This window comes from Pogona vitticeps, chromosome 6 (genome assembly GCF_051106095.1).
Source record: "Pogona vitticeps strain Pit_001003342236 chromosome 6, PviZW2.1, whole genome shotgun sequence".
Lineage (NCBI taxonomy): Eukaryota > Metazoa > Chordata > Lepidosauria > Squamata > Agamidae > Pogona > Pogona vitticeps.
Window position 1 is genome coordinate 68,590,220 of NC_135788.1, and position 23,825 is coordinate 68,614,044.

General features: G+C 41.2%; 1 protein-coding gene across 5 annotated transcripts in view; it reads left to right on the forward strand.

The window, feature by feature from the left end:
• Window positions 1-2,716: 2,716 nt before the first annotated feature.
• PDE1C (phosphodiesterase 1C) overlaps window positions 2,717-23,825 on the forward strand; it is a 480,765-nt gene continuing 459,656 nt past the window's right edge. For 2 of the 5 annotated variants that reach the window (XR_013537380.1, XR_013537381.1), the window contains exon 1: window positions 2,717-3,125. The gene's annotated coding sequence lies outside the window, so the exon portion shown is untranslated. The remainder of the gene's footprint in view (window positions 3,126-23,825) is intronic. The other 3 variants (XM_073003804.2, XM_078377508.1, XR_013537377.1) reach the window with 3 other exon arrangements.

Consider the following 23,825-nt stretch of genomic DNA (forward strand, 5'->3'; position numbering starts at 1 on the left):
GTCGAGAAGTTGTTTAGGCTATGTTTGGTTAGAAGAAGTCTTGTGCCACCCCCCCCCCTCCACTGGGATGGGCTCCCTTACTTTTCCCCTATGCTTGGAGCTGCCACATGTGGGGGTGTGGAGATTCTTTTCCAGTTTGTGTTAGTAAGTCCTGGAGGGAGTCCAGCTGATCAGCAATATGGTGGATTTTCTGAAAGATAGCCTTCACTGTCTTTTGTTAAAGGTGGAAGGGAGGTCAGATCTGGATAAAGTTCGCTATATGCTGGTGGCTGAGATGACTGATATTGTAGAAAGAGTCGCAGACTTCCTTGATACTATTGTTAGGAGATGAATCGTTGTCCCTTTAAGGGACACTTTTCTGCCCTCTTGATGCCTATATATGTAGTTACCTAACAAACCACTGTGACTATGTCCAATTTCTACTTATGACAATAAAGGTTTTATTTAAATCTAAATGTACAATAGTGGGAATAGGAAACACTTTGTCCTCTAGATGTTTTGAATGTCAGCTCTCAGAAGCCTCAACACGCGTGATCAGTTGCAAAAGATTATAAAGTTTATAACCTAAAGCCTTGTGGTGAATAGCTGGTCATCTACACACATTAAGAAACTAGCAGTGTAAATCCAGTAAGAAACCAGCAGTGCAAATTCAGTAAGCCACTATTAAAAGTAATTAATCACAATGAGAAATTTACTCAAAGATCATCAATTCTGCAATATGTATGAATACATTCAACTAAGTAATTGCATAATTGAACAGCACTTTGTGTCTGACAAAAATTTCACATTCAACAGTAGTGCTACAGAAAGACATTAATCTGATTGGATTTATCTTTAGTAGTCTATTGCACTGACTTTGTTGTCCCCTCAGATGCATGGATACTGCATTTTTTTATTTGGGTCAATACAAAATAAATGTACACCTGGACCCAATATCCCTAGGTTTTTTAAAGCATTTTCTTGGTTTAAAAATAATATGCAGGGTCAGGACTTTGCTTACTTTCTCACTGTAGACATCTAACTGCTGAAAATTACTTTGCTGGCCAAAATCACTTTGATTGTTGCAGTCGCATTGAAATTATTCTATGTTGCTGGAAATTCCAGGCTGCACTTCTGTGGAAGTCACAATCTGGAAACATTGCTTTGCAGGGCCTGGACTGCTTGCTGAAGAGCCTCATTAGCCTGTTATCCCAAAGCACTCAGTTCTGGCTTGCTAAGCCTTCTGAAAGAGATTTTTTGTCAGTTTTGCAGTTCCTAAGCACTTGGGTCTCCTTTCACTTCAGATGATCTGGAAGCTCTATGTATTCTGCTTCTAAGATTTCTTTCTCTGCTGCAGTTGTAGAGAGCCTCCATATAGCAACCACCTGTATCTTTAGGGTCGGTCTAACTAGGAAAAGAAACATTCAAACCTAGTAACTTCCACCAATTTTCCTACGCACTTGTTCGTGTGCTTTTTATGAAAGCCTGATCCCTTCATTTTAATCTCAGTCAATGGAGGGAGTAATAGGTAGGCTCTCATTTTAAAACATTTTATTGCTGCCTAGTTGTCTGTTCCAGACCAGTTCCATATTCTGGAATACTGTCATAACACAGAATGCAATCTTTTATTGGTGGAGAACAGAAAACATGGAAGAGAAAATCAAATGGCCAGGAAACACAGAAAGCAATTGGAAATTGAACAAAATTGTTATTTCTCCAGGTGCCCACTATTGCCACATGGCCGGAAACAACCTCTGTACTCCAGATAACCACTGTAGCTCTCTGCTTTCCTCCTCAACTCCTCTCTTGCATTTTGCAGAACCCTGGAATGCCAATCTGTCTATCCCTAAGTCTTACTGCCATCCAGACTAATAATATATTTCCCTTCCTGAAAATTAGATAGATGTGGTGATTGGTGTAATCACATACTTAGTGCATAGCAGTCTATAATCAGACCCTTAGCACTGATTAGTGTTATATTACAATAATTATGACTGAATGCAATCCTCAAATTTGCTGTAAAATATTGGGAAGGCTGTTTCCATCAGCCTTCAGTTGGGAATCTTCATATTCAGCAAGAACAGCACAGCTACTGAAAGATACAAATTATAGATCAAGATGTGTGTGGGTGTTTTGTTCCTGCCCACAGGGACTTGACAAGCCTGCCTGCCTACTATAAAAAAAAAATCAACTTTTTTTTTTTCAAAAATGGGAGGTGCATAGATGCTGCTAATAACAGCTATTAATCAGTTTGCAGCCTGGTCTCAAGAACTCGGTGATGAGCATAAGAGCAGAAAGACTCCGAGAACCTGACCTTGAATAAACAGACGTTTTAACATTTTAATACCTTTTACAACTAAAATATTTTAAAATTACTTCAAAATATTGAAGCCGTGACTTGCAAACGAAAGGCTTGTCCTATTGAGAACTGGAAGCAACGTGAACAAGATATGGCAGAGTTCGGTCAGGGCTGATAAAGGGGCGGACACCGCTGGAAAGAGCAGGTTCGGGGCATCGAGGGGGACGCCCGCTTTCCCTCAGTCACCTCTGGCGGGATTTTCCAGGTTGCCGCTTTCATCCGGACGCGCGCGCGGGCGCGCCCGCCCTCGTGTGGAAAATAGAAACTGAGAGGGCGCCCAAAGCGTCCCCATTCGCAGCCTGGAAAGTCGCTTTTCCAGAGCGGAGTAGGAGGGGCGCGGGCAGCTGGAAGGCGGGGCCGAGCAGCGAGGGCGGGCGACCCTCCTCACCGGGCGCCAGGGCGAAGTAAGTCCTCAGTCTGCCGCCAGCCCTGCCCGCCACCATGGGTTCCGTCACCTCTGCTCTCACCCGTTCGCGCAACACCGTGGTTCAGCTCAGCTCGGAGCCGGCTGGAGCCCCAGAGGCGGCCGCCGCCGGCAAGCCGCGAGCCTTCAGAAGCCGGAACAAAGAGGCGAGCCAAGCGGTTGCTGCTGGGGCCCCTGCTGGAGCCTCGCCCGCCCGCCGCCTCCCGCCGCCTCTGCCGCCGGGCGCTTGGGAAGGGAGCGGCCGGTCGGAGAAGGGAGAGAAGGGAGCGCCCCGGGATCTGTCCGCGGTGCTGAAGCACGCTGAAGATAAACGGGGGACCGCCGGACTGGCCTTACCCCTGGTTCCCCGCAGCCGCAGCGCCTGTGAGTGGAATCTCTGCTTTAAGCCCCCCCCCCCTTTGAGAAGTCTTTCTCTTTCAGTTCCTTTGGGGTTTCGTAGCCCATTCTTGCCTTGGATCTGCCCAATCTTTAAGGAAAAACTTTCTGGGAAGTTTAGCTGATTAATGGGAGGAACCATTTGCAATTGGGAGCAGTGCGCGCACGCGGGGGGGGGGAAGGGCTGGGGTTCCTTTTAAGAGTTCTGGCCCAGAGGAAAAGCTGTCTTCTCTTGTCAGCCCCCTGACCGAGAAGCTTCGCCAACTGAAATTTCCTCCTCCAGCCACCCATCCCCTTATTAACACGGAGAAGCTACTCCATGTTTTGTTACCCTGCGATTATTTGTCTGTGTCCAAGGACAGCTCTGAGGGCTGCTTTAGGTTTGCAGCAACTCGATGAGCCAGTTTTATTTAGAGACAGTTGCTTTTAAGGCCTGTTAACCTCTACATGAAGATTTGTACCTGAACTTCCTGTTGAGCAGCAGTTTGTGCTGCTGGCACTTGCAACAAATCCCTGTGATGGGCATCCTTCTGCCCCTGCAAAGAGACATATTAGTGGGTGCAAAGATAAATCTGGAGCAAATCATAATAATACATAATGCTTTACATGATACAACAAATCCAGTTTCTGCCTAGAGAAATAAACATTTTATAATTTGACATGAGCCAATGTAGTGCAGTGGGTAGAGTGGTGGACTAGGATTCAGGAGACCTGGGTTCCAATCCCCATTCAACCATGGAAACTCACTGGGGAATTAAAATGGTAAATAATAGTGATAGTCATGTGCTGTCAAGTCATTTCTGACTTATGGAGACCCTTTTCAAGATTCTCCAGGTAAGGAATACTCAGAAGTGGTTTACCATCCCCTTCTTCCTGGGGTGCCCTTGGACTGTGCAGCTTGCCCAAGAAGACCAGACAGGCTGACTGTACTCACAGGAGGCACAGTGGGGAATTGAACTCCCAACCTTTGTCTCTGCAGCTAGATGTCTAAACCACAGAGCTACCCAGCCAACTCACCAATAATAAACATGTGTAGTCAAGAAAATTCTGACTTCTGGCAACCCTTTTTCATGGTTTTCCATGTAGAGAATACTCAGAATTGGTTTAGCATTCCTTTTTTCTGGAGGTATCCTGGGACTGTGCAGCTTGCCCAAGACCACACAGGCTGACTCTACTCACAGGAGAGACAAGTGAGGAACTATACTCTCAATCTCTGGTCCCACAAGCAGATACCGAAAACACTGAGCTAGTCAGCCAGCTTAAAAAAATGTAAAACTATTCTTTAAATATTTCATATATCTCAGAAACCTTATTAGAGCTGCTATAAGTCAGAAGCAACTTGGTGACATGTAACAACAACAATAATAGATTGACAGATTAACAGATTGACCTGGGACAGGCTGCAGGGAGTTTAGAGGGAAGGGAAGAATTGCAAGCACTGAGGTTTATTTTATAGTAGAATTTTGTTCCTGATTCAGTAGTTTAAACTACTGGAAGTTTCATAATATCCAGAAGTACATTTAGAAAGTCGGTATAGTACAAAAGGACTGAGCATGATTGGCATAAAGGAAGACTGTAACACAAAGCATATTATCACCTATTAGCTAGGGAGGTTGTTCATGCAGACATGCACTCCTTCTCTTACGTTATGGAGTAGGCCCATTGAATCAATGGACATTTGGTGAGTCAACTCCTCTCTAAACTCCATTGATGCATGGGCTTGCTCTACTTGTGAGTTACTACTGGATATCAGCCATTGTAGCTTGCATTTAAACTTGTCTTTGATGTACAGATTTTAGATATAATTATTTCAGTCCTTGGCCCCCTCTACATCATGACAGGGCAAAGATCAGATCATAAGAGTCTCAGAAAATGTTCTGTCAAAATTAGACTAGTCTTCTTGGACCAATAAATAAATTAATGTCCTGTTTTCAAGGGAGTAAAGGATTGAAGTGGACGATGGGGAAAAAAAGAATGACTATTTCACAAAACAATGGTCTTCAAGAGCAGGATAGAGGGTATGAATGGTGAAAACTTTCCTTTCTATTTCTTTTGGGTGTGTGTGTCTTCTATTGTTTTCATTTGTTTCATTCACTTGTTCATAGAATCATAGAATAATGGAATTGGAAGGGACCTATAAGGCCATCAAATCCAACCTCCTGCTCAATGCAGGAATCCAAATCAAAGTATATTTGACAGATGACTTTCTCTTGAATGACTCCAATGTTGGAATGCTTACCACCTTCCAAGGTAATTAGTTCCATTGTCATACTGCTCTAGCAGTTAGGAAGGTTTTTCTGATATTCAGCTTAAATCTGGCTTTCTGTAAATTGAACCCATTATTATGTGTCCTGCACTCTGGGATGACTAACCGATCCTGCCCCTCCTCTCTATAAGAATATTTCAAGTATTTGAAGATCGCCCAGTCCTTTCAGTATTTTCTCAGAGGGCTCTGTTTCCAGGCCCCCAATCATTTTTGTTTTACTCCGCTGAACTTGCTCCAGTTTGTAGTCAACATCCTTCTTAAAGTGTGGTATCCAGATCTGGACACAATACTCAAGATGAGTTCTAACCAGTGCTAAATAGAGGAGAACTCCAAATCACAGGATTTGGTGACTGTATTTCTGTTAATACAGCCTCAATAGCATTTGCCTTTTTTGCAACCACATTGCACTGTTGGTTCATATTCAGTTTGTGATCTATAACAATTCCAGGATCTTTCTCACATGTAGTATTACTGAGCCAATTATCCTCCATCTTGTAACTGTACATTTGGTTTATTTCCCTAGATCTAGATCTTTGCCCTTATCTCTGTTAAATTTTATTCTGTTGTTTTCAGCCCAATGCTCCAGCCTGTCACAATCTTACTAAATTTTGTTTCTCTTTTCAAGGATATTAGCCATTCCACTCAACTTTGTGTAATCTGCAAATTTGATAAGCATTCCCTGCACCTATCTCATCTAAACCACTAATAAAAACATTGAAGAGCACCGGGCCTTATGATACCCCACTTGTTACCTTCTCTCTGTTTGAGAAGGACACATTGATAAGCACTCTTTGAGTATGATTTTGTAACCAACTGTGTGTTCTAGCCAACCCACACCTAGTTAGCTTTTAGTTAGAATATCATGGTGTGCTTTGTCAAAAGCTTTGCTGAAGTCAAGATATATTACATTTATAGCATTCCTATTATCTACCAGGGAGGTTAACAGATCAAAAGATGAGATGAGTTTAATCTGGCAGGATTTGTTCTTGACAAATCTGTGTTGGCTTCTAATTATTATCATAATGTTTTCAAGGTGCTTGCAGAGTTACCACTTGATAATCTGTTCTAGAATTTTCTGTAGGATTGATGTCAGGCTTACTGGTATGTAGTTCTTTAATTTAATATGAAAGGGGCAACCACTTTTGGATCATTTCATTTTGGTTTTCCCTATTTGTTTTTTTATAGCCCTAATAGTTCTAAAGCCCTAAAGAACACCTTAAAAACTACTCCAATAAAGCAGTGACAAGGCAAGAGAGAACCAATCTACTCCAAAAGCAGACAACAGTACTTCAATAAACTACTTCCAAAAATCAGGGGCAAGATGATAGAGAGAGAATCTATACACACCCACCCCCCCACACACACCATCCTCTGAGTCTCAGGGCTATGCAAGCAAGCATCCACAGTGGCATAGTCACACAAAGTTCATCTGCATGACCAACACCCACCCACACAGAAGCAAACAAAATAATTTCCACCCAAACCACCAAAATATACAAAATGCACACAAATATTTTGTTCTGTAGAATGAAACATTATTGTTGCTGTTGTTTCAATACATATATACTGCTCCATATAGTGCTAAAGTAGCCTCTGAGCAGTTTATAACATAATTATGTAATGATATGTTGGCTTCTTTGGAAATTTCCCCAAATAGACACAGAATGCAAAGGAAAGGATGGGCAAGAGGAGCTCAAATTTATGTCTTTGTGTCTATCATAGTTGCTCTTAAACTATAGTTTGCTGTTCTTTTAAATACCTAGACATCTCTCTGCCACTCTCTGGAAAGGGATAAAGGATGAAAGAGTTATCTCCTTTGACCATGGCATAGTCTTCTTAGCTCCCATGGAGACTGCACGACAGGCTATCAACACTCCTTTGTCAAACTGAGGTATTACCTTAGGGCAACATGCATTTGATAGCTGCGCTCTGAGAAATCTGATAGGAAACCCACAAAAGTATTAATAAAATAAATTATTTAATGTATTTATTTTACAACTAATGATCTTATAAAATAATTTGTGAGAAGCATATGTAGGAATATAGGAAGTCTTCTGGTCTCATCATATTCAAGATGATCAGAATATGATAAGATAAGAAATGTACTCTAGAGAGGACATTCTAGGAATGTAGTAAAATCGTTAATATTCAGTTTGAACTTAAATTAACCTTGCGGTCAGATAGACTGACAGATGAGCACTAAGGAGATGTGGCTTCAAATCTCCACTTGGCTGTAGGAGCTCACTGAGGAGTCATCATGGTTAAACTAGTTCTTAAGTATCTCACCTATCTTGAAAACCCTATGAGAATCACCAGAAGTCAGATGCAATGTGGTTATGATACGTAATAACATCATATTCAAATGTAGTGTTGTGACAAAAAAATTTCCCAGGAGAATTTTGACAGTTCTCAGTAACTCTGACAGAAAAGAAATGCCCTTTGAAAAGTATTTTAAAGGGGGGAAATGCTCATGGATAAGGCAGAGGATTCTTGTGTATATATTTTTTAATGATGTGACTGAGACCAAGTGTGTGCACATGTGTTTTCTTTCATTGTACAGTCATGTCTGTGGTGGCTGGCAGTCCCTCTCAAACTTTCCACACTTTAGTTAAAGTCCAGGGGAAGATGTCATCAGATAAGTCTTTTCACAGGTCTTTTTAAAATCAGGTGTTGTGGGCAGCTAGGTGATAAGAAATGTAATAGAAACCCAGAAATATACCTCAAGCTACTTTGCAACATTATGGTAAAACCAAAAGAAATCCAAAATCATCCTGAAAAAGAGGCAGAAAATTGGAAGATTCTTTATGGGGAAATAAAACTTCAACAAAAGGAGAACTAATTATTATACAGCACCAGCTACATCTTCTTCCTGGAGCAGACATAGAAGTACCCTTCCTCATACCCACTACATAATTTACAGGGAAGAAGCTGTATGATATGGATCTGCAATATAGACAAAAAGTATGTACTGTGATTCCCTCAAAAATATGACATATGGAAGTCCTGGGGAATGTGCTTAACTGAAAAGAATGAATGAATAAAAATTAAATAAATAGATAAGGAATGACAAGTATTGAGCAAAACATTTTCAGAAGCCCCCCCCCTCGAAATATTATGTGAGATTTTCTTTTTCTTTTGTTTGTACAAAAAGAAGAAACATAATCATTTCTAGGATATGCAGATTATTTCCAATATTTATCTACCTTTTTTGGTGTCTACCTCTCCTCCACCACCTGCAGAATGCCCAAGAATGACACTGAATACAAGGCATTGTAGAGAAACCAAAATGGTGCACAGGCTGCCAACATAGTAGCTTTGCTTCCACTTCCCGTGGCAGCACAAACAGCAAAAATCTGTTGATGGTGGCGGCAGAAGGAACAAGTGGTACTGTAATTACTGCTATTAGAGGGTAGCACCTTTGAGAAATTATCGGAGGACTTCTCCTTCCCCTGGAGAATCTGGGTTGGGAATTTTGCTAGATCATTTGCCAAAGCTATAGTATTAAAAGCATTGAAAATTAATTAGTGACAAGCCAGCTGACAAAAATGTCTGCATTTTAGCTGGTGTGTCGTAGTTGGGTGGGTGGGTTGGGGAAAGCTCTACCCAGGTGTTCAAATGGAAGCCATTATTATTTTGTTACAAGATTATAAGAATTCATCTTCGTAGTCATTTACAAGGCATCATTCATCAAATAGAGAAAACTGTACACTGTAGGTGCAAGGAATATTTTCCAGTTCATTAACTGGTAGGATACCAAAGTGTGTTCTGGTTATTATCACAAAGGAAATACATTATTAGGTTGTGTTTATTTTAGGCCAGCACAAGGTGTATATTTCTAAATTGGGCTCTTGAGGATTTATTTATGGATGAAGATGTGTAGAGCTCATGGAATATACTTGTTAGTGGTTAGTAGGGTGAGCATACTGCAAAACAATGAATGCTAGAACAGAACCGTTTAGTCAAATAACAGTAGCCGCCTACTGTATTATGGTTAACTCATACTTGTTTATGACTTGATCATTTCCTGTGTGAATGAAACAGACAAAATGCCACATAGAGAACGGTATTATCACTTCATCTCATATTGTGCGTATTGTTGCCTTCTCCATTTTAATTTTGCACAGTGCCCCTGCACAATGCTATGTTGGAGACATTTTAGGAAAACTAATATCATTGCTTAGTATCTGCCAATTAGAGGCAAAATTTACACTGAGTCCTGTCAGGTGGTATGGCTTCATCAGCTGCTTTTAAGGCAGGAGTAGACAAACTTCACACTTGGAGGGTCTACCCTGGTTTTTACTATAATCCCATTATTCACTAATGGAAGCTAGGTGCAAAAGACACATATTGGGGATTAATGAATTCTGAGTTCAGAAATTCCTTCTATCAAACTCTAAATAGAATCCACAGTCCTTCTACAATCATCTGCGTGGCTGGTCACAAGTGGGGCACTTAAAATCAGATTATGTCCAGCCAACCCACTCTTTAGGCATAGATTGTATTCTGGAGTCACCTGTGGGAGTCACCTTGAAGGAAAATATGATGCTCTTTACTGGATTTAAATGTGACCTCTGTTTTGTGCCTGCAGAGGGCTCCTTGTCTCAAGTGGTATGTATGCTATGGACAGGGGCCAAGGGAATTCTTATGAATTTAAGACTATAAACATGTTTTCCTAGCTTCCTGCCTCAGCTCTTTCTTCATTATCAAGTGTGCAGACAGATCTGTTATGTGTCATGGAATCACTTCCAACTTATGGTGACTCTTATAGGGGTTTTCAGGTTTGTGGAATGTTCAAGGAGTGGTTTGCCATTGCTACCCCTCAATGAATCTCCATGGCTGAGCAGGAATTTGAACCTATGTCTCCTTGTTTTGTCCAATGCACCGTAATGTGTTTCTGTGCAGTGAAGTACAAATATACAGATGGTGCTGTACATTGTAATTGTTTAAAGGCACATCTAGTTAGAGCCAAAGTATGAAAATCCAGATCTATCGGTGCTTCATGATATTAAATGAAGTTCAGAGACGGGAAAAATTTATTTATTTACTCTATTTCTATCCCTCCTTTCTCCCAAAATGGGACCTTTTGGGCTATAATGGTAGGAACCCCAGACAGTGTGGTCAGTAGCTGGTGATGGCAAGGACTAAACTTGAGAACTTCTGTGTTCAAATATGCATTTGTGCTACACAATTCTGGCTTCTCTCCTAAAGGCAACTTCTTGGATAGTGTTACGGACATGTGTTGGTCTTGAGAACTCAGTAAGTGCCTGACTTTGTAGATTAGGCATTGCTCATGCATTCTGCTTCCTCATGTGATCAATTTGTTTAAAAGCATTAGATAAGATTGTGACTAAAAGACTGCATGATGATTGTCTCTATCCATCATTATTAGATAAAAGCACTTGAAAGAAAACACTGTATGTCAGCTTGGTGACCCTGATTTATCCATTTTAATAGTTTTCTGATTTATTCTGTACATCTGAGGGCTGAATTTTAGGCATCCTTCAATCTCAAGAGACTATGGTAACGTGCTCTGTATGGAGGACTTGGAACAGCGTCTAGTGTGGCTGAGAAGGACAATTCGAGAGTGACAATCCCTTTCAGACTGAAGACAAATACAAACTATACCCCGTCCAACTCCCTGATTTTGCTGCTTTTGTGACTGCTCTTTGCCTCGGCCTGCTGGACAAGGGTCTCTTCAAATTGGGAGAGGCCGTGATGCACCGCCTGCCTCTAAGCCAAACACTCAGATGTCAGGGCTTCCCATCTGTTGAGGTCCATTCCCAAGGCCTTCAGATCCCGCTTGCAGATACCCTTGTATCACAGCTGTGGTCTCCCTCTGGAGCGATTTCCCTGCACTAATTCTCCATACAGGAGATCTTTTGGAATGCGACCATCAGCCATTCTCACAACATGCCCAAGCCAGTGTAGATGTCGCTGTTTCAGTAATGTATACATGCTAAAAATGCCAGCTCCATCTAGGACTACTCTATTATGAACTTTGTCCTGCCAGGTGATACCACAAATGCGTCAGAGACAACGCATATGGAACGTGTTCAGCTTCCTCTTCTGCTGTGCACAAAGAGTCCAGGACTCACTGCAGTACAGGAGTGTGCTCAGGACACAGGCTCTATAGATCTGGATCTTGGTGTATGCCATCAGCTTCTTAGTGAGCTATACTCTCTTTGTGAGTCTTGAGAACATGGTAGCTGCTTTGCCAATGCGTTTGTCCAGCTCAACATCTAGGGAGAGAGTGTCAGAGATCGTTGAGCCAAGGTACATAAATTCATGAACAACCTCCAATTCTTGTGTGGAGATGGTAATAGAGGGAGGTGAGTCCACACTCTGGCCCATGACTTGTGTTTTCTTCAGGCTGATTGTTAGTCAAAGTCTTGGCAGGTCTTGCTAAAATGATTCATGAATTGTTGGAGGTCTTCAGCAGAGTGGGCAACAATGGCTGCGTCATCGGCGAAGAGGAAGTCCCGCATGCATTTCAGCTGGACTTTGGTCTTCACTCTCAATCTAGAGAGATTGAAGAGCTTTCCATCTGATCTAGTCCAGAGATAGACACCTTCTGTTGCAGTTCCAAAGGCGTGCTTCAGCATGACAACAAAAAAGATCCCAAACAGGGTCGGCACGAGGACACAGCCCTGTTTCACTCTGCTTTGGATGTCAAAGGGATCTGATGCTGAGCCATCAAAAGCTACAGTGCCCTTCATTCCCTCATGAAAGGACCTGATGATGTTAAGGAGTCGAGGTGGACATCCAATCTTGGGAAGTATTTTAAAAAGGCCATCCCTGCTAACCAAATCAAAGGCCTTTGTTAGATCTATGAAGGCCAAAAAGAGTGGCTGTTGTTGTTCTGTACATTTCTCCTGCAACTGTCTGAGGGAGAATACCATGTCAGTGGTGGATCTATTAGCTCGAAATCCACACTGTGATTCCGGATAGACTCTGTCTGCAAGCATGTTTGCATCTTTCGTGTCTTGTGGTACTCCACCTTCTCTCCAGCAAAGACAAAAGACTTCATACAGTTTGGCACTTCAAGACTTCAACAGGGATGTTATCCTTTCCAGGTGCCTTGCTAGAGGCGAGGAAATCCAAGGCCGCTTTTATTTCTGCTAAAGTTGGTTTGCTGTCCATCTCTTCCAAGACAGGCAGGCACTCAATGTTATTTAATGCTTCTTTGTTTACTACATTTGCTCTGGAATATAGCTCAGAGTAGTGCTGCACCCAGCGGTCCATCTGCTGTGCTCGGTCCTGGATGATCACGCCTGTAGTAGACGTCAAGGAAGCAGATTTTTTCTGTATTGGACACAAAGCCTGCCTGATACCGTCATACATTCCTTTGATGTTACCTCTGTCTGCTGCTATCTGTATCTGAGGGCAGAGCTGAAGCCAGTAATCATTGGAACATATCCCGGCAGCCTGTTGGACATGGCTACAAGCAGCTCGAAGAGCCTGCAAGTTGTACTCACCAGGACAAGCTTGTATGCTGCTAGAACTCTCCTCTTATCCTCAATGGCTGGCATCAGCTCCTCCGAATGGGCTTCGAACCAGTCGGCTGTCTTTTTGTTCTTCTTGCCAAGTGTGGAGAAGGCGGTGTTATACACAGAGTTCTTGAAATGTTCCCATTTTTCAGGTGCATTTGCATCAGCCGGGCCTGGAAGGGTTTCCTCAAGCACTTGGGCAAATTCCTCCACTTTTCTTTGATTGAGAATTTTCCTGATGTCAATACATGGTCTTCCTTCCTTTTTCATGTGATACAGTCTCTTTGTTCACAGTTTTGCTCTACTACACACCAGGGAGTGATCAGTATTGCAATCAACACACTGGTAACTGCTTGTGATCATAATATTAGGAAGGCTAGAACATCTAGTGAGGATCAAATCAAGCTGATGCCAATGCTTGGATCTTGGATGTCTCCAGGAAACTCTGTGTTGAAGCTTCATATTAAAGAACGTGTTGCTGACACAAAGACCATAATAACAGCAAAACTCTAGCAAGTGTTAGCCATTTTCAGTCATCTTCCCAATGCCAAAATGGCCTAGACAAGGGGGCCAAGAATTATGATCAGCACCAACCCTAGCGTTAAAGTCTCTGAGAAGTGGCTCTCTCTTAGGGACTTTTTTGATAGTAGCTACCAGATTGTTATAGAATTTGTCTTTGGCTTCTGTTGTGGATGACAGTGTTGGTGAATATGCACTAATGAGGGTGACTGGACCAGCTGAGCTGCAGAGACAGGATTCTTTCACTCCCCACAGTAGGTGGAACAATGGATCTCAGCAGAGTATTTCTGACTGCAAAGCCAACACCATATTCCCTGGTCTCATTCAATGGTTTTCCCTGCCAGAAGAATGAGAAGTTTTTTCTTTGGCAATCTCATCTCTTGCAGGGCAACAGTGTCCATCTGCAGTCTATTCAGTTCCGTGTCGATGATAGCTCTCTTGTGCATGTCGTCTATTTCCTGCAGGTCATCAGAAAGGCCGTTGTCAGAAAAGCCAGGGGTCATTTTCCAAACATTCCAGGTGCCCAACTTTAGGGCAGAAATTTTCTCACGATTGTTGCATGGTGCAGGGTTATCGATCTGCTTGTCGGCTTTCACCCTAAACCCCATGCACTGCGTATGGTTAACAGACTGGCGAGGTAGCACGTTACTGGCTGGGGACTGCCCAGCTTAAAGTGGGTGGTAGCTACCTAGTGAGGTGTGATGACCTCTCCCACCATCAGAAGTAGCCCCTGGCGTCATGCTCTACGCCAATTGAGCAAAGACTTAAAACCGATAACTGCTACTTCCTGTGTTGTTTCGACGCTCTATGCGAATCTGGAGTGTCCTCTCCAGAGCACGAAGCCTGGGTAAAATAATATGGAGGATAGGCTGTTGCCCAAGCAGCAAATCCCCCCTCTCCACATCAGTAAAATAGTATAATGGAAAGGCAAGAGCCAATACAACTGGTTCCAGCGAGGTTGCAGGAGTTGACAGAATGACACAAACTGCCTCCGGGACTACGGCTCCAGATTTTGCCTCGAGGTTAACTCCTGAAGCCTTTTCCATCAGTGGATATAGCCACAAGGCAGTGGAGGTTTGAAATAGTTTTCCTTCTCCTAGAAGGGCTGCCTTCCAAGGCTGACAAGCCTCACCTACCGGCAGAAAGGGGGAGGAAAAGATTTTGGAAGGGATGGAGAAAGAAAGGGAGAGGAAAGGAGTTTGGAAGGGATGGAGAAAGAAAGGGGGAGGAAAGGAGTTTGGAAGGGATGGAGAAAGAAAGGGAGAGGAAAGGAGTTTGGAAGGGATGGAGAAAGAAAGGGGGAGGAAAGGAGTTTGGAAGGGATGGAGAAAGAAAGGGGGAGGAAAGGATTTTGGAAGGAATGGAGAAAGAAAGGGAGAGGAAAGGAGTTTGGAAGGGATGGAGAAAGAAAGGGGGAGGAAAAGATTTTGGAAGGGATGGAGAAAGAAAGGGAGAGGAAAGGAGTTTGGAAGGGATGGAGAAAGAAAGGGGGAGGAAAAGATTTTGGAAGGGATGGAGAAAGAAAGGGAGAGGAAAGGAGTTTGGAAGGGATGGAGAAAGAAAGGGGGAGGAAAGGAGTTTGGAAGGGATGGAGAAAGAAAGGGGGAGGAAAGGATTTTGGAAGGAATGGAGAAAGAAAGGGGGAGGAAAGGAGTTTGGAAGGGATGGAGAAAGAAAGGGGGAGGAAAGGATTTTGGAAGGAATGGAGAAAGAAAGGGGGAGGAAAGGAGTTTGGAAGGGATGGAGAAAGAAAGGGGGAGGAAAGGATTTTGGAAGGAATGGAGAAAGAAAGGGGGAGGAAAGGAGTTTGGAAGGGATGGAGAAAGAAAGGGGGAGGAAAGGCGTTTGGAATGGGTGGAGAAACAGAAGCAGGGGTGGGGGAGAAATGAAAAATATTGTGGGGCCCTAAGAGATCAATTTCTTCAGATACAAGGAGTACAGGCAAAGAGGCAGCCTCAAAACCAGGAAAATCAGGGAGCTGGACAGGGGACAGATTGTATTTGTCTTCAGAGTGGAAGGGGTTGTTACTCTCGAATTGGTCTTCTCAGCCACACCAGATGCTGTTCCAAGACCTCTATTTAGAGCATGTTACCATGGTCTCTCAAGACTGAAGGATGGCTACAGTATTTACACTCATATGATAGCGGGAGTCATGACCAGGTAAGGACGTAGAGAAAAGCTAAAGTAATAATGGGTCCTTAACACAGGAATGGGACTGTCAAACTGTTAATTCAGGTAACAAACCCTAGCTAGTGCAATAAGCTGCATGCTAAGTTAATATCAGATATATATAGCCATCTGTACAAATATGTGGGACATGTATTGCATTTTCTGTGTAGGTTTCCCAGAGTGCACCTAGAAAAAATGTATAGTTACAATTAGTTAGAAAATAGGAAAAATTGAGTTTCCAAACATAGGAAAGCCCCCCTCCATGTGTCCCACATGCTTGGAGATCAGGAAAGGAGTGAGAGTAACAAACAAAGGGAGCAAAGCAAACAAACAAACAGGAGGAGGGGAGATGCAAACCAGAGGTAGGAAAAAGAACTTTACCAATACAGTGGGGTCTCTACTTAAGAACTTAATCCGTATTGGAAGGTGGTTCTCAAGTTGAAAAGTTCTTATGTTGAATCTGCATTTCCCATAGGAATGCATTGAAAACCATTTAATCCGTATCTGCTCTTTTCCGTCCATAGAAACTACAGTGGAACCTCTACTTAAGAACTTAATCCATTTTGGAATGGTGTTCTTAAATTGAAACGTTCTTAAGTTGAAGCAAAATTTCCCATAGGAATGGACTGAAAACCAATTAATCCGTTCTGGCTGTTTTTTTGTTATGTAGAGGTGTGTTCGTACATTGAAGCATTAGTTCCCATAGGAACTAATGCAAGCTGGTTAATACGTACTCTACCACTAGGGGGAGAATTTTTTTTTTAACCTAAGATGACCTAAGGTTAAAAAAAGAGCAGGAAAGGTTTTTTTTCCTGTTCTTATCTTGGATTTCTGTTCTCAAGTAGAAGCAAAATTTAGCAAATGGAGCTGTTCTTAAGTTGGATTGTTCTTAAGTAGAGACGTTCTTAAGTAGAGACCCTACTGTAGTTTAGTGGGAATGAACTTTGCAGTACATAACTGTTAATATTTAAAGTGTAATAATAATTTGCCTTTTAAATCTCCCTCTTCTCTTTTCTTTTCTTTCCCCCCTTTAATTCTGCCAGCATGCTTGGACAGATAACATAGACATGTATTTGGGAACTGCTACAGACTTTTGAAACACAACTACCCCAAATCTCAGGCAGTATGTCCAATTATAAAGGATTATAGGAGTTGTAGTTCAAAATATCCAGTGTTTCAGGTTCCCCATCCCTGCTTATAGGTTGGTATTTTGCTTCTGCTACCATTCCTGGACTTATCATATTCTTCACCATTTACCCCCTTTCTCTACATTTCTCCAGATACTTTCTTATTACAAAGAAAGTTTACAAAACAAATGTGACTAATTTTTAGAAATGATTTGAGTTGGTAGTAAGGTGCAGAGACCTATTGTAGAATCAAAGATCTTACGTTCATATATCAATAGGGGTTGCTATAGGTTTTTTTTTAAAAAAAAATAATTGCATCTGGGATATTGAGAATTAAAAAAGTTTTTACTGACAATTATCAAAGCTAATGAAGGTAGAAGCATACTTTTAATTGAACAACATGGGATTTAGAAAGGAAATGCTATTTAGACAATTGCAACTATGTTTTATTTAGTTGTTTTGGCTGCTGATGGTGATGGTAATGGTAATGGTAATGGTGGTGATGTGATAGAGATTTGAAATGTAGATTGTTTCTGGAAAACTCCAAGCACTGATCCGGAGGTTTATTCTGGATTTTTCCTTCTATAATAAAAAAAGGCGTGTCTGTCTATCCTTGATATCTCTCTCCAAGACTGTGAAATTTAGGGACGTAAAACATGGCATCCATACCAAGGGGACTCTAAAAGGACTTTAACATCTTGGTGTTATTTGTTTTTTTTTTTAAAACAAAATGTTTCCACTGAATGGAAAGTAAAAACAGGGATAAAGGAGAAAACCGAGATGGGACAGTTGCCATATTTCCATGTTGTCTGGGGTTTTATCTGAAGTCCAGCCATGTCACAAGTTTAGTTGGCTTGGATTCACAGCTTTCATTTTTAAAAAAAGATAAAGGTGTATCCCACACTGCTTGATCACTATAGCTCCATCGTAAGGAATCCTGATATTTGGAGTTTGGTGAGGTCCTGGAGAAGGTGCAAGGGTACTTCAAGAAGAGAGGGATTGAGAATTAAAACAGTTTTAACTATGCAGCATTATGAATACATTCAAGTTGCCTTGGGAGTTGTAATTTAGAGAATTGGACAAGAGTTTTCTAGCAAAGATTTCTAAGTATCTCGCCAGACTGCAAATTACAAGATTTTTACAACGAAGCCATGACAATTAAAGTGATATGAGTGGTTATAACTGTGCCGTGCAGATACACCCGATATCTCTAGTCTTTGTATACATTAAATTGAGACAAACCATGCTGGTGGTGTTCCATTTTAAAATGAACAAAATTGCTTTTACCTTTCACTGGCTGAAATCCAGTAGTAAGTTGCAACTAGTGTATGCCCATTAAATCAGTGGGGATTTGTTGAGTAAACTCCTTTGCAAATTCCATTGATTCAAATGGGCCTATTCTAATTGTGACTTACTACAAAATTTCAGTCAACACGTTTAGCCAATAAGTGAAGTCACAACAGCTGTATTTTTGAATCTCAACAATTAAAAATTTTAGAGCCAAGCATTGGTCTTTGCTCTGTCTGTGACCACACTCTGGGTGCAGCCATTTTAAATGATCTAGCTAGTAACAATGAATGATACTCATCAAGACTGAGTGCTGGAAGAGATTAAATATGTATTACGGAAAGGTTGGTTTAGCTTGTAACTGTATGTTGACTGCACTAGGAATAGGCTAGGATAAATGTATCAGAGAGCGGGGAGGAACCCCTTTTCAGAAGAACTTCTAAAAGCTCCCTCTCCCCCCAATACTGCTATCCATTCCTATATCTCTTTACTGAATTCAGCGATGCTTACTTATGGGTAGATATGCATAAGATTTGACTATTTATGTTCCTTACAAAAATTTTAAAAACCAAAGAAAAAAAAGAAAAATAATGAAGAAAGAAATAACTTGCATCAAAGGGAAAAAAAAAAGGATTCTGTACATAATTAGAGATATTTTGTCTTTCAAAAACGCCAGGTCTTAACTCACGACAAGAAGCCTCTTACCGCAAAGGAAAGGTACTCCGGAGAGACATCACTTAATGTAATTACTATTATTATACAGTACCATCCTTAATACTAATAATTAATATTTCAAAGCCCATTATCATTTTTAAGCAATTAAAAAAATAGCCAATTTGAGGGAACAGAAGAGAGAGGGAGCATGAGGCTGTGGTTGAATTGCATGATTTTTAACCCGTACGAAGACAGGTATTCCTACTAGTTTCAGTATGGAGAATGGAATGAAGATTTGTCGATTTCAACAAAGACGGGCATCCAATTCTTTTGTGAGGTGCAAGGAACATTCAACTCATGGGCCAAATATGGAATTCCAGGTCCCTCAGTCTTAGTTTGTAGACTTTATGACACCATCTAATCATCTCCATATCATACTATTGATATCATATACCGTACTCTGTCCTCTAACCGTAAAGCTGATGGAAGAGAACATGCCCAGACAGGAGTTATCATATCATATCATATCATATCATATCATATCATATCATATCATATCATATCATATCATATCATATATCATATCATATCATATATCATATCATATCATATCATATCATATCATATCATATCATATCATATCATATCATATCAATAGTTGTTACATGCTGAACAAAGGTTACATTCACATGCCTACCCATTGCTGAAATGTGAACTTCGATGTGTTTCAACCATGGTAACATGCCTTGATCAGAAAGAGTTTCCAATTTGTTGATTAGCCATTAGCCATGCGTGAGTTAATTATAGCCTATAGCTAAGTATTGCTTATTCTCATTAATATAGATTTGCCCTTCACAAGAGATACATGATGAAGTTGTCTCTTGCTTTGGAAACTCATATCACAATATATATGTTAGTTTTTAAATTACTGAGAGGTGCTATGCTGTGTTAATTGCTAGGAAGCTAATTAAGCAGGTATGGCTGGGTTAATCATAATGTATACTACACTTCTAAGTAGGATACATTGTAATTTTATAGTAGGGTTAAGGTAATCTTCAAGCATCTGTTTCATTGAGACTAATAGGGTTCAATGATCTCCAGGGGCCCATTCTGAATAGTATTTTTGATGGAACTTTTGTGAGGTTGTTGCTTTTGAAAGAAGTTGCTTTTAAGAGGCTGAGTGTAGTGGAAGCAAGAGAGTTAAGAAGGGACAGCAGAAGTGGTTGTCATAGTGGATGCTGCTACCTGTGAGCATCAACATGCAACAGCCTTGAACCTACAACTAATTGGAACAGTGTGAGAAGCAACCGTGAGGAGCCTGTAGTTTTTCTGCTTACTTGTTCATGCTTACTGGCAACTTAGGTGCTTTGGTTTGGTTGTTTCTGACATTAATAGTCTAGTAAGATATGAATCAGCCAAAGAGCTCAGGTCATCTGAGCTCAGAACTACTGTGGCCAGGCCCTGTGGGAGGCAACAGGGCAATCTGACCCAATGTTTCCCTCAAGTTTGAGGGGTCTCAGATTTTGGCTGCTCTTCAGTGTCAAAGGTGTGTAGATTGATTAACCGGAATAGCAACCAGCATTGTTTCAATGATGGCAATAAATAGCTCCCTCCAAGCTAAGAAGTATGGGATGGGCTATACTGTATAGAACACAGAGTTCTGTCCTCTAGGACAGGAATGACCATGGGAGAGGCTCAGCTGGGATGTTGCTGATCAGCAGCTTATGTCTGAGGTACAGTAGTTGTCTTACTCTATCTAATAATAGACCTGGCCCTGAATAATATAAGACTGGAGAACCCACATGGGAGGATTGTCGTAGGAGGTGAGACCAAAGATCAGTCAGAAGTGTAGCAGCCTCATTTGTCTTGTTTATTTCCATGACTTCTTTCCACTGACATGTCAGAGAAAGCAACACGGAGGATGTGGTTGTCATGTTCCTGGTGGTTAATTGACCCAAAATTTGTGAAGGACCTCCATGGAAACGTAGATATAATGTGAAATAGTATGTATACATACGTGGCTTAGATGTGATGATTTGTTTACTCACAAACATTTTCAAGAAACAAAAGTGCATGTGTGAGCACTACATCCTGTGCAGTGGTAAGGTAGCAGCAAAAATACTTCCTTATTTATTTATTTATTTATTTGATTGATTGATTGATTGATTGATTGATTGATTGATTGATTGATTGATTGATTGATTGATTGATTGATTGATTGATTGATTTATATCCCGCCCATCTGGTATATTCTACCACTCTGGGCGGCTTCTAAGGATTATTCAACAGACAATGCTATCAGAGGAAACTTACTAATGTTCTTAAAGTCTTTGCCTGCAAGGCTGGTGTTGCTGTTTATGATGATGAATCTATTAATGGTTGTAAAAAATTGTAATAATTATTTTGAGATGTTAAGAATAAGTGACAGCAAAATATTTCTATTGAAGCAGTATTTTAAAATCTTTCTATTAAAGCAATAATTTAAAATCTTTTAAAAAATATTTCCATTTCATGCTGTTCTGGCAAGCTACACAGCAGACAGCTATGTTTACTTTAATAGCCTTGTGAAGACATCAAATAAAGTGTCCTGGATACAATCAGTGCCCTACTCAGCCAAACAGTAGGACAGGCTCTGGGTACTAAAACATAGAGACAGTGGGTAATGGGTACAAATACATGCCATGATCTCAGTAATTTCACGCCATGATCTCTTAGGAAACCAAGACAGTAGTCTCCAGGGGATGAGTGTAAAGAAGAAGAAAAAGAAATAGAGGATTTACACACAGAAGTATTGGAAGTAAGAACACTATTTAAGATGAGAAAGATCCTTTCTTTGTTTAATCATTGAAACAAAGACATTTAAAATGAGAACAATAAAACAGATGTTAGTTTGAACTTTGTATTAACAATAGATAAATCCTAAAAATATATTACAATAATATTCATTGATTAGCCACAACATTAAAGCCACCTGCCTAATACCATGTAGGTCCCCCACATGCTGCCAAAATAGCTGTGATATGTCAAGTATGGTGGGTTTTTTGTGCTTGTGTCTAAAGTTGTCACTTTTTTAAAAAAAGAGATTTTATGCTGTAGAAGTCTGTGTATAAAAGGGTGATGAAGTAGATATAAGGAATAGCAGAGGTGTGTGCAGGTCAATATGGGTTACATTGTTTTTAAATGGCCCATTGAACCTCATGTCTGAGATTCTGCATGGTCTTTCTTTTAAAATAACCTGCACTTATATGACCTTTATATATTATAATCACACTTACCAGTAAGCAGAGTGAGTGAGACAGTGACCTCAGACAATAAATGCTAGAAGTGCCACACATACTGCCCTCAACTACTTAAGACAGTCTGCTGCCCTCAATTTAGGCATGTGACACTGGGTCAGGGTGTCATCTTGTCCATTGCTTCAGGCAGCAGACTATCTTGAGTCACAGGAGATGCTTTTCGAGACGTTAATACCATCAAAGGTCTGTAACATTTAAAGGTTCATGGGGGGCAGATGGATTGATCCTCAACATTAAATACAGTGGTGCCCCGCAAGACGAATGTAATTCATTCCACGAGAATCGCTGTCTTGCAAAAAAATCATCTTGTGAGGTTCCCTATGGGAACCTCGCAAGACGAATGAAATTTATTCCTCTTTTGAAGCATTGCTCTCAGGAAAAAAAAAGTCTTGCGAAGCATGGCCATAGAAGAAACCGTCTTGCGAGGCACCATAGCGATTGCAAAAACCAATTGTCTTGCGGGTTTTTCATTCCGCGAGGCAATTGTCTTATGAGGCACCACTGTATTCTTTTCTCAGCTTAACTAGGTGGTTATTTCATAGTAAGGACTTGTATACAAAATTACATGTCTTTCAACATGGCAAACAGGTATGCTGGATGTGAATGTGCATAAAATATGGCTCTTACAATACCAGTTTGACTATTTGTAAATCTGTGTGCCATCTTTCTGGATAAAACCTTCTCAATGTGGCTTTCACAAACAAGGTATTTGCTGAAAAGACTGTATTGCAGCAATAAAGATACAACATGAATAATAGCACTGAAATAGGTTTAAAACTCTTAGGTCCAAGATACTACCAACATAAAGGAGTAAGCACAAAAACAAGTAGCAAACCTCCCAAAATAAAAAAAGAAAACCAAGGAGAGGAGGAGCTGCTGCCACCACCACTGTTCAAAATGAAGCCATTCTGTGGAGGAGAACAGGAGACGTCCTCGCCAGCAAGAACACCAAGAGAGGAGAAAGAGACCATAGAAGGTGATATAGGAGGAACGGCAGGAGTGTTAGGTGAAGGGAAAAAGTCTATAGAAGTTTGTTTGGTAGAGGTGGGGGAAGGAAGAAAAGGGGAGGAGTTGAAACTCTCACTCTGGGAGGAGGAGATAAAAGAAGGGGGAGAATGGAGGTTCAGCAGCAGAGTGGTAGAGGAGGAGAGCCGAGAGGACAAGGCGAGAGTAGAACCAGAGAAAGTGGAGAAAAAATATGAAAAGGTGCGCGACTTACTAAAAGACTTCCCCAACCTAAAAGTAGAAGGTCTGCTACCGGATCCTGAGAACTCCAGAGAAGGAGAGACAATCTACAAGACACAGGAATGGACTGTGATAGTGTTTCCGCATGGGCAAGGATGTGGCAAGAGGGTGATATGCCCCAATCCAGTCTACAACACTCCACCAAAGGAGGGAGCCTCGGCATGTCACCCGTGTTGTGGGACAGTGTGCGCTATGAGGAGTGCTCCCATGTGCAAGATTACCGATAGCAAACGGTTTGGTCCAGCCCCACAGTAAATGGACTAAAGTTGGATGAGAGGTCCGCATTCACCAGTTAAGGACATTTACCTGATTTATCTTGTTTTGACCCTGTTGGTCTTAATGTTGAATCTCTGCGCACGAATAAATCAGAGAATGTTAACCCACTGACTCAGTCTCAGCCTCTTCCTCCCGCCAAATGTGAGGAATTGTCACCAGTTTAAACAGAACCCAAGTTATTAAAAAGGCACAGTAAACAAAAGGGCTGAAAGACCAAAGATGGGAAAAGTTATTGTTTTGTACTACAGTTCCTAGAATACCATGGCCAGCTTAGAATTTTAGTTCACAAAGACAGCTTTCTTGATCTCTCTTAAAAATTTCTATGGTTGTAACAAGGGGCCTGCAAGAACCCATTTGAAATT